Below are 12,697 nucleotides of genomic sequence, written 5' to 3' on the forward strand. Positions count from 1 at the left end.
AATCGTAAAAGAAAGCGTTTTTAAAATTCGAATTACTAAATATTCAAATTAACTAACTGTCCCTGCAGAATTTGTACTCAGCGACTGTTAGATATAAAAACGTACATATGTATAGAAAAATAGCAAGGGTCAACTGGAACCAAATTTTGAAAGTGGTCTATGATAAAATAAATTGTCTGAGAACTTTGGCTTTAGAACATACCAGGGCCCCTGCCTATCCCTAAAGTCAAGCGACTGATGGAATTTTTTAATACTTTTTTCAATTCCCAAAACTCGCTCATACCACCGCGTTACCCGTGGTCCCAAAAAATCAAAGACCTTAAAACAAACAACACACGACCCCACCAGGTAGAGCATGAGGTAGCAATTAGTCGCATCCCACCGCGGTATGCAACCTATATTTTGATGTATTTTCGTTTCTTTTTGTATAATTGGCGGGCTCGAAGCTAATTCTTGGCGGCCATCTTGTTAAATCTTATGTCAAAATTTGGTTTAACTTGAACACCGGAATTTTAATAATTGAATGGGCTTCACCTCCCTGATTAATATATTTTATATTATTAATTAAACATTTTAAGTTTGCATAACTATTTAAGTGCAAATTTCTGGTAACGAACCTTAAGTCAAAGATATTAATTTCATAGTAAATAATTTATATGTTAAACATAACAGTAATATATATTATAGTAGTAATGTAGAAGTAACACGCTTGTCGATCCGTAGTCTCCAGACCATCTGTTCTATGCGGTGTGGTCTACCTACTACTGCTTTAACTTATTAGCGTCAGTTTATGAAATAACTCTGGCACCGGAAGGAGAAACCTGAAGTCAAGTAATTAAACAAAATTATTTTAAGGTAAATGATGAGTCCATAAAATTAAAGTATGTGTATCTTGATCATCGTCTGTCATATGAAATAGGGCCCAAATATTTGGCTAACTATAGACCATTTCAAGTCGGAATACACAATATGCTTACACAATCTGGACTAACAACCAAAACTTATAAAAATTCTTTGGCCAGTGCTTCGGAATGATTTTTACAAAGAATTTAGCAAGTTATGACAGTTGTGAGTATCAAGTAGCAAGTACTAAATACCCGGCCGGCGGTCCAACATTCACATTCCGCGCGTACGAGCCACGCCGAAATGTTGTCGTTTGAATCCGGAACGCGCTCTATTCCATTTACGAATGAGCCGGCACGCGCTATTGGTCATTTCGAATTTCGAACGCCATCATTATTTTTGAATTCCGAATGCGGCGTGCATTTGCGATTCCGGCGCCGGCGGGGGCGAACGTGTGAAGTCGTTCCTCTTACTGTTCGACAGCGCGCGAATACAAATCGCGCTCGCCCGCTGAATTCAATAAGATTTTATGACGTACTGCTTTATGACCCGAACGCGCAAGTGCTTAACGGCACTTTGCAAGAAATATCCAAACAATTAGTGCACGCACTTGCATACCGGCCGCATATACGCTTTCGGCACTCAAAAACAGTTTCAACAGTCCCAACAAGACATGCCATAGGCAAAAAAGTTTCAATATAATTTTTATTTAATGCTACATAGATGTTATGTATTATATATCCTATAAAATATTTCCTACGAATGGTACAAAAAGGCGAAATCCAGCTCAGTACGCCGTCAAATACAACGGCACGTAAGTAAAGACTTGCGTTCAACACTGTCCGCGATTTTAGAGCACCGCAACAATGATTCACACGCCGCATTCCAACACCAAAGACAGCTACTGAAAAACGACTTAGCAATGAAAGTAAATGACCCTAAACGCCTAGCGTGGCATCTAGCAGACATTAATAATATCAGTTGTTGACTTTACTGGCCGCCGTGCATCAACGACACGAACAAATCGGAACCGTAACACCCACGACATAAAACCCTTGTTCACATAAACAACGCTTACACATACAACGTTCTGCCGTCGACGGACCTACCATAAATATTATACGTATAAAGTGGCGTGACTGAAATTTCTTCCGAAGCCGCTACGTCATATGTTACATGAACGGTCAAAACAAAAAAAATCCCTGCCGCGATCTAAATAGAGCGCAGTTTACTGTGCTAATTAAAAATTAATGCCGTAACTTTAGCTGGAGTAGCGGCCCGCGGTGAAATCAACTGTATGTTTAAAACCAAACGGTTCATTTTACAGTGAACGGTTTTCGATCTTCGGCGTACGATCGATTAAAAGTGAACGCTAATGGGCAATTAATAGAGTATAAATTAGGATGAGTTTAAGAACGTAAAGATACTAGAGCTTCGTTTAACAGGAACCTTTCATTCATATATGCCTGATCGGATTAAACTTAAGTAGCTCTTAAATTGTTTCGCTAAGAGAGTAATGGAGGCAAACCAGATAGTGTATCTATACTCTGGTACTATCCTCAAGTCCTTCAGGTCCTCGAAGGGTCAACTGGGGTATCAAATTGTTAGTATTTATATTTATAAGTAATAATTCAGAGAAGAAAATTTTCTCGCTTAATTCTACTTTATAGGGTGTCCCATAAATCAAAGTCTAGCTTCATGATTTCGACTAGACTTTGATTTGACACCCTATAAAGTAGAAATAAGCGAGAAAATTTAGGATAGACAATGTGTCTTGTCTTAGTGATATCCTCATGACAGAGAGTCGTGGCCAAACACGTCAACCTCCCCTGCCATTTTCCTGTTTCCTTAAGGTTTTGTGGACCCATAACCGCTATTATAACTGCGTTAGTCCAGCGATTAGGTGACCTTCAACATTGCCGACAAATTGTGAATAGTCGTGTTCTTATTTCGAGCAGTGAGCATATACGAATTATTGCGGTGATGTATTTAACATATAATGTGATATATAATGGATTTTTTAAAAAGTTCGTCTTTTAGAAAACTATGTCAGATTTATTAACACATTTAAAAATTTTCAATTTTTAATCATTGGACAAAAACAACAGATTAGATTTTAAAGGAATTTATCTATGAAGGATCTAATGTATGAATTCATTTTGGAAATGGGGTATGTCGCTCAAAACAACTTGAGGTCATAGAGGTCCAAGTAGAACCTCGCCCCGGTCAATTGCCTGGCTACACTACTACTGTTTCGGAAGGCGTAGGTGCTGAGAGAAGAAGTGGAAGAAGAAACTCCAGCAACGCTTCTATTGGCTATCGAATAGAAAGAACCGCTGCAATCAGACATTTATAACAGAGATTTCAGGACGAGAATAAACGTTGCCCTGAAATAAGTTAGAAAAACAATAAATTCACTTTAATAGATCATAAATCGTACGCCGGACTAGCCCACTCTTATGCGCCGGAGTCTGAAGTCAAGGGAAACCGAGGCGCCGGCTACGATTAGAACGTTCTAGAACCGAATGCAATCGGCTCGCGTCCACAAAAATATGTCGTTTATTTCAATTATGTCCATTATATCTAAGATATTAAATATACACAATTGCGATCACTGTACTCTATACAATGCTTAGTTTGGGCAATCTTTCTTGACAAAATTTTTGTTTGTTAACATTATCAATAAGAGCATGGTCAACCAGAGAGCAATGGAGACTATGCTCCGATTTACGCTGGGAGATCGAATCGGAAATGGGGATATCTGAAGAAGAACCAGTCGCCGATGTAGCTCGAATACTTGCCCGTGAAGTGGCACTGGAAAAGGCAGTGGCGACCAAACATGTGGACTAACATAATCAAGGTCGAATGGAATCGCTGGATGCCGGCAGCGCAAAACTGGTCATCGTTGGGGAAGGTCATGTAGTGGGCATCTAGAGGTTGACATAAATGTATGAAAAATTATGTGCATATTTAAAATTAGAACAATTAATTTCCAAAAATCTCTATCCAGAACATGTTTTTTTTTAAATACCCCTATTCATGGTGGGACAGGGACTTTATTTGCAATTTATTTTTACACATAGTTTTTTATTTTCTTTCTCTTCTTTCGTACTTTATTGTCTCTTTCGGTCTATTATCTATCTTTCATGCTACAGTCTTCTATCTTTCTCTTTTGCTCTGTTCAATCTTTCACTCTTTCCTCTTTTGTTATTACATTTTTCATTTTACATTTTTTTTTTATTGTACATTTTTATTTTACATTTTGGTTCTATTATATCCTTTTTTTATCTATTTTGTATTTATTTATTGTGTTTGCGTTTTGTTCCTTTCAATGGCACATTTTGCAATTGTTTTGCAGAGGGCTATGAATGAGTTTTTATCTATTCCGCTTATCAGGGAGGCTATTGACTCCTCCCTGATTTTTACGCCAGACCGGCACTCGAATTTGAATACAGAACATGTTCTGAAATAGAGTAATGAGTAGTTAAATAAAAGAGATTTATAATTTGTGTCTATGGATGTAGACCGTACGATGTCGACGCCATAAACGCGAGGGTTTTTTTTTTAAAAAAAAAAAAGTGCGCTGTACGCGAGGAACGCGTGTGAATCGACCGAAATAGCGCGCCCGAATTATAGCGCGTCGGGTGGCGCCGGCAGCGGCGCCCGACGGCCGCCCACGCGCGCGCGCGCCGCACGCCCGGGAGCACCGGCTGATTGACATACATATAGTTTTCATACAACCATGTTTTTTCAAATCAAAATTTAACAAAGGATTCATATATCATTCAAATCTATAACGAGTTAGCAATATCTAAAATTACTACTACTACTATTCCGCTACCTCAATGACTCAAAGTGGGTCTTGGCCTCCGAAGCGAGAGACTTCCACTTTCCTCTATCTTGCGCCATCGTCTGCCATTGGTTGACATTCAATTCGCGCAAGTCTGCCTCAACGCGATCGATCCAGCGATACCTGGGTCTACCCACTGGTCTTCGACCCCTCGGTTTTTCCAGGTACGCTACCTTCACGCTCCGTTCCGATCTAAAATTATATATTATATCTAAAATTACGTGGTTAAAAACAAAGGTACTCCTGCAAGTAGCATTGACATCGGTTGTAAAAGGAGTTCGTGTCTCCGATCCTTCAACAATCGAATACCAGAAACACAGTTCAATTGGTGTTTTTACACCCACTGCTACCGTGTTATTCACTTATATATTCTATAATGAATTTATGTAATCGTCATTCGATCAGACAATGACTACGTAATTGCATTTGTGATTTGTAACTCGACATCAATGTTTAAGTTATCTGATTTTTAAACTAGAAATTTAACTTAGTATCATTTAACTTTGATCTATCTTTTTGATCATTTATAAACTACACAAACCTTTTTTGAGGGTATATGTAGGAAGGAGCAGTGGTAGCTCAGCGATAAAGGACTGAGACTTAGATCGCAGATCACAGGATCGATATAGGATTGCCACTACTCACAAAGAAGTTTTTCATGACATGGGCAATAGCATCGCCAGACCGCAGACCAAGCATTGAGAATTTAGTACATCCACCCTAAGATGACTTTTCTGGTGGTATATGCCTTGCAGTGGGCGTCTGCAGGCGAAAAAGAATGATATATGATAGTTTATAGACTTTTCTTCGTCTCTTTCAAAACAGAGAACTTATTTCCAATTGAAAACTAGCATGAATTCAAATTGGATTCCATCGTCAGGAAAAATATAACAAAACCTAACAATTAAACTAACCCTAAAAACTATGAAAAAGATTGTAGAATAAAATAGAATCATGGACAAAAATAAGAACCTTTGGCCATTATATTACCAATACGTTTACCCAAACATTTGCCAAACTAACCTCTATATATATAGCACGAACATATGTAATCTCATATGAAACGTAAGGTATTGAAAGCGATCTGTAAGCTATATGAAGAATATATATATATATATATATATATATATATATATATATATATATAATATGGCATAATTTCGTTGTACATTGTAAAACTAACATAAAGAAATAATAATTCAAGATGTATGCGTGTTAACATGTAATAGGTATGAAGATGACTCGATCATATCTCCAGTCTACGTTGCACTGACGTCACTTTTGCAAACCTTGAAAGCCTACACGGGTATCCTGAGATATCCTTTTGATACAGAAGCAACGAATGCAATGTAAGACCAGAGTGCATTTCGTCTTGTAGACGTTATGGATCATTTTGGTCGCGCCTCTTAAGCAATAAAACTAGAAAGACATGTTCACAGTAACCAATTTAAGAAAGCCCTACGAGAAGTACGGAAGTCTTTTTTTGTTTCTCATAGAATATTCTATACGGAGTATTCCGACATAACTCTTTCATTGCCCATGTATTGAAAGACTTCGTTGAAGCACACCGGAGCATATATGAAGATGTTACCAGAATTCGCTCGCACGCCATTGTGAGATCGGAACATATGTGCGGTGAATAGTTTATAACTCGACAAGGAATCCTAAGACGTCCAGGTCTCCTTAAGCTAGATATAGATGTTCTTTCTCTCTCCACCTCCACAGTCTCTTAATGAAACGTTACATATATTTTAACGTACGTTAACGCGGATATAGTGGTCTTAATGGGCACGGGTGAGGAGAGATGGGCAGGTGGCTCTTGATGGACGTCGTGATGGCTCCTGGCGTCTCAAGCTATTTATAAAATGGGCGGACACTCCTGCGCGTTGACACACCTCGTTCGCCCGCGCGCTGAATATTCATCCGACGTCCCATTCGCGCCGAGAACGACCGACCCATTATTATAACTAATATATACACTACATAAGTTCTTATAAGTTCTACCTAACCCCTCCATTACATAAGTTACATACTTATAATTGCGTCGAAAAATAAATCAAAACTGCAAATCACATATCTACATCTGGCAGGTTTATATATCTATACTAGCCGATCCCGCAAACGTTTTTTTGCAAAAAAATTGATATTTTAATTTACAAATAAAAAATAAGGGTTGATCGTAGAGGGGTGAAAATTTATGGTTGTATGTATTCTTGTATGCTGTATCATAAAAAAATAAAAATAAAAAATTTTTTTTAAGTGTGAACAACCTTTATCACTTAGGGGTATAGAAAATAGATAGTAGCCGATTCTCAGACCTACTGAATACGCATATTAAATTTGGTAAAAATCAGTCAAGCCGTTTCAGAGGAGTTCAAGTTCAAACACCGTGACACGAGAATTTTATATATTAGATGTATACCGATGTATGTATGGTGCGCCCTGTACAAAAATTTTCAGAAACTATACCTAAAGATATTGTAGTAAGAAAAATAGTTTTAATATTCGGAATAGTACATATTGAAATTAATTATTGTTTTTTATCTGTCCGTGCAGATTTTGTACTGCCATAAATTACTGGCAAGTCGGATTCTGATATAAAAAATTGATGTAACATACTTGAAGATTTTAATGTTAACAGAGTAATAATTTGTACAGGATGATTAGAAATAGGTGTAAAGTTTTAACATTTAATGCTGACAAAAGAAATATACATTCACACGTTCAAAGGTTTTACACCTTTCAATCACTCTATATAAAGTGATCACCCTGAAATATGATATTTATGCTTCTAGTATTACAGTCAACAGTAACAGACCCGGATGTAAAAAAAGGTTTTTCTAACTATATTATTATTACGTTATTCAATATATCTAAAACCATTAGGTTTTAAAAACATACCATATATTAATATATAGCATATAAGATATATTTTTACTCCTTTAAAACTTTTACACCTATATCCAATCACCCTGTGTTTAAATAGACGAAATAAATGAAGCCTCCTATAACAGGACAAAGGAAATGTGCGTAGACTTGCAAAGTCTAGATGTTCATTGTAATTTTAACTGCGCATCTAATGAACCGCCTAGAAGGTTCCGCCCCTTCATTACGCAGCTACTTTTCTAATGTATACAAGCCGGAATCCTACAGCGTGCTCTATGAACATGAAAAGTGTCGAACCTTTTAGACGTGGTGTTGAGAATGTTTAAAAACACTCATTTTAAAGCATGCATTCATTTATTTGATCTACATACCATATTTTTGGATATTTGCTCACGTTTCTCTCTCTCTTAAACCCTAACCTAAATCTTAGGTTCTTTAATTTTGGTCCCTAATTGTTTTTTACGACGCCCTAAAAATGTCTAAGCTTTAAGATTTCGTGCGACCACTTCCTCATCCCTACTACATATTGCCATCCTCGGGTTGTATGCAAGGGTCTGTGAGGTTGATGCCGACAATGGAATTGTTTAAGTGATTATACAGGTTAAAATTCGATTGCTCTAAATACTGTCATTTAACATTTGATGTATCAGATGTTGCGCTGCTAGCCGGTCTAGGCTTTTTACAGCTTCATCGAAATTGAGCTCGTGGAAACAGAGGTCCACGGACTAAAAAATTTACGCTGGATCGTACGACGAAGACGTCTACACGCGGAGAAATATAATCTAAATACTGTATTAAGGATATCGTTGTTTTAAACTATAAACGACGAGAGATAAACCCCTCCACCGCGCCCCCTCTCTAACATATCTATGGAGACAGCATGGCGATCGCTATGTGGTATTATGATAAACAGGGAACGCTACTGCCCATCCCCTGAAAACTTTCGAATCGAACTCGCGACCTACGATCGGAACTTTCAGCCTCCTATCCTCCTCTGAGCTACCACTGTTAAAATATTTTCAGTTCATTACAGTATAACAGTACAATGACTGATAAAATCGTATCATCGTCATCAGATCGACAAGAAGACGTCTACACCTGGACATAGACCTTTATAGATTTCCAACGAAACCTAGGCTCGAATCTAAGAACTTTAAGACCCTAGAGGTATTTTTCTTATATTCCTATGTGGCTTAATCACCGCCACTTTCGTGATATAATTTATATATATAATTTTCTAACTGTTTCTCAGAATTTTCAGATGGTTGATAGTTTGACGGTTAAAATGATTAATCATATCGATAACGTTTGTATGTTTTTAATCGATTAATATACTAAATACATCTAACTATAAATAAAATAATATGGGAATTTACTTTTAGTAATTTGTTTCGATAAAAACAAGACTGTTTTAAATATGATATAATATATCGTAAATTTCAAAATAAACGGTAAGAATAGAAAAAAAAATGACCATAACTAAGCGTTCGAAATTTATATGTAAATAATAAAATTACGTAGCCCTCACAAGTGAAGCATTATATAATGCATTCGGACATATGAATAGTGTACAAAGCGACGGACAAACCCACAATATCGAATAAATAACTATAAACTAAATATTCACAATCCATCCTCCTACGTACAGATTTTTAAACGAGCGATTTAAGCGAACAAATCGGGAATAAGAATTCGAAACATGTCGGCCTTATTTCGAGACGTGCATTTGTAATTCTCTGACCACTTCGCAGAAGGTAACCCAAGAAGGCGCGGTGCATTGGTCAATGCTCATGCACAATAACCCAACGGTTTTCAAAAGCACTCTAACCAAACACTATCGATAGTCACTAGATACCTCCGAAATTTTGCAGCATTACGCGGTGTCAATGTTTTTTGATAGACAAAAGTAATTGTATCGTTCTGCCACAGCGATCATAAAATTCAATGACAGTTCATGAATATAAAAAAGTGATAAAATTAAAATGTTTATAACAACATTTATTCAACAATTCCCGAGAAAAAAAAGGGACAAATATTCTTTGAAAATAAACGTTTTTATTCTACTGGAAAGCTATAAGGTTTAAAGCTGCTTACTTTAATATTAAAACCAATAATATGGATGACTTATGTCTGTATGTCACTAACCAAAGCTCATAACGTCCAAAATTTAAAGTTACTTAGGAAAATGCTTTCGTCAACAAAATACAAATTAAAAGCACTGATCAGATAAAGGGGTATCAGGGTCGCAGAAGCTGAGATGAGCGATCCACGTTTAAATATTATCAGACACGAGAGTTTCAGTAATTTTGACCAAGTGGATGCCAAAGATACTAAATAGATCGAAATGCCTTTGTAGGATATACGATTAATACGACTTTGAAAACCTATTAAAAATATGAAAGTTCTTTCTAGAAAAGTCAGGATTTCCAAAATTACAGGAAGATTTGTGACTAAGATCTACAAATTTCCCGCGTTTCCTTTCTTCAAAATAGGATTGGAAAGTTACTTTGGAGCCTAGACACTTTATAGAGCATGGTTGCACAGACTTATTAAGACTAGGGGCCACTCGAGCAAATCATGAACTGATGGCGGGTCTGCCGCCAGAAGTATAGGTAATTAAATTTTTTTGGTTTTATTCTGGAATAGAATTCAATATTTTTCGAATGTACGAGGGTATTATTTTTGCTGTCGGCGTGCTACCAGTATTCGACCAGCGGGCCGCGGTCTGTGCATCCATGCTATAGAGCGTCCGCAGAAGCGATCTAGGAACCCGGCGGCCTCCTAATTAGGTGAAATTGTAGTATATAGTGGTCAGAGTCGAGGTTCCCGGGAGTGCTTGATTTTCGATACATAGAAGTCTTTGTCTATCTGTGATTCAAACTGTGATTTAAAAGAGACAACGACGGAAGGCAGGCGATGAAAGGCATACATATAAGCAACCGAAAGATATTGTGAGAGACGAAAGAATTTGTAAAGAAAAAGACAAGAAGGAGAAATAAAAATTTAAACTAAAAAAAATACTTGAATACGTAACGTCCCTGCTCCACATATAGCAAGGGGAACGAGAGGTCTAGAAATACAAAGGCCGTTATAAAAAGTAAAAATAAAAACACTTCGGAATCTGCAAATGCCCCTCTTTTGCAACGGTAAAAGTCCGGTCCCAAAAAAACTCACTTTAGTGCATCTCTATGAGGAAATTACGAAATATCAAAAAGATTGATAGACATTAACGGTATGTGTAGTTATGACGTCCCCGAAGTTTAATTATGGCCGATCACATCAATAGACCTGAACGGGACGAGCTCATACGCGCCGTCGTCGGCGGCTCAGAAGAATTAATTAACACTCATTAGCGGGAAATGCGACCATCTCGGCGCATGCGCATGGGAAAGATTTTTCATATTCGTAATAGAAGAGATATGCAGGCCATTGACTTTAGGCACATATCGCCCGAGTATTTATCGTCGTGAATGGTTGCGAGATTGATTCTATTACGCAGTTTACACATTATACAGTTTGCAACTTTAAATCTCCATTTCGCGAGCAGGAAAATGAGAAATATAAATATGACGAGTGTCGAAACGTGTTGAATGTTTAAAGGAGTGAATGTCGGTAGATAATTTGTCGGCAAAAGTTTTGGTGTAGAGATTTTAAACGTATTTCCACTCTCAATACATATTTTTAATTGATTTCTTCTATTAGAAAATGACAGGCCAATAACTAATGCAACAGGAGATACAGACAATAAACAATAATTAAATTTAATAAATCAAAATCCGAATTTTGAGAGCTTGAATATGGTGAACTTTATTTTGCCCCATACATTAAATAAGCAATGCATTCTCAACTTTAAAGATTTTTACACCTATAACCTTGTAATTACTTTTTTAAAAAGGCATAATTCTACAGTAGTAGGAGATCGTCTTGTGCCCTTTTACGTCTACCAATATCACAGTCTTTCTTCCACATAACGCGGCCATAGCAAAGAGTCTTATAATCTAATATAATATGATAGCCTTATAAACTAATATTGGGATATAATTATTCACAACTTCCTCACTTTTATGAGCTCCTGGTACGTCCGAACTCGTTCGCGTAAATATTTCCCTCGACATTTTAGATCAGAGATAAAATGAAATCTTCACAGATAATCTAAACATAAAATTTTTTTATTAACTGTAAACTTTATTCGGTTAAAGAAATAAATTAAATCGGAATAATTTTAGATAAGAGATCTCGATAGGAGATAAACGATACACTATTAGCATCGTATTCTTCCAAATGTTCACCGCTTTAAGTTTTATGAATTGGTCGAAATAAAAATATCTGAACAAGTTTTTTTTTAACGGATAAATACCGGGTAAAAATTATAAAACTAGAAACACTGGCCTCGTGTACATGGATTTAAAAATAAAAAATAGATAATTTAAATTAGGTATAAGATCGCGGGAATGCATATGCATTCACTAAACGCTTCAGTCTTTGACGAGCGTTTGGTTAATGCTTTAAAAGTGTTTGAAAATAGAAAAGATAATTGTATAACATGATTATTCTTCATTTAACGCTTTTAAGCTTCTGTTATTTACGAAATGTCGTAATAGATACCAATATAATCGTAAAATTTTAAAAAATGATTTTATAAACGAAGGGGCAAATTTTGGGAGGGTACATCGTTGTTAGGTACATAGTTGTAAAACGTCAACTTTCGATTCGATTCCGGTTATTCATTGTACGCCATTCGGTGACGCACGACGGAAACCTACTGGCTTTTAGCTAAAAAATTAATTTAAAATTAGAAATATAATTTTAACCTTAAAATATATAAATATAATATGACATATTAGCATTTCCGAACGAAACGTTTTATGATTAAAGTTAAAAAGCAATCTTTTTATGAGACGATTACTAAACTTGTCACAATGGTCAACCTTACAAAAAAAAAAAACAAAAATATCTCTTGGTTTGACAACTACGGTTTGCGAATTATAAATATATATTACATTTTTTACACTAATTGCATAAATTGTAAGTATCCCCCACGTTAATATCATGTTCACAATCGCGTACACGAAACGCACAATGAGAAAAATGTGTCTGTCATAATTGACAAATACATTA

At 36.3% G+C, this 12,697-nt stretch overlaps 1 protein-coding gene across 1 annotated transcript in view; it reads right to left on the reverse strand.

The window, feature by feature from the left end:
- Window positions 1–12,697, reverse strand: part of Dad (Daughters against dpp) — a 47,616-nt gene that overhangs the window by 24,823 nt on the left and 10,096 nt on the right. The window lies entirely within an intron of this gene.

Source organism: Battus philenor, unplaced genomic scaffold (genome assembly GCF_028537555.1).
Source record: "Battus philenor isolate CCGP_79_NKW_IND1 unplaced genomic scaffold, ilBatPhil1.0.hap1 SCAF_10, whole genome shotgun sequence".
Lineage (NCBI taxonomy): Eukaryota > Metazoa > Arthropoda > Insecta > Lepidoptera > Papilionidae > Battus > Battus philenor.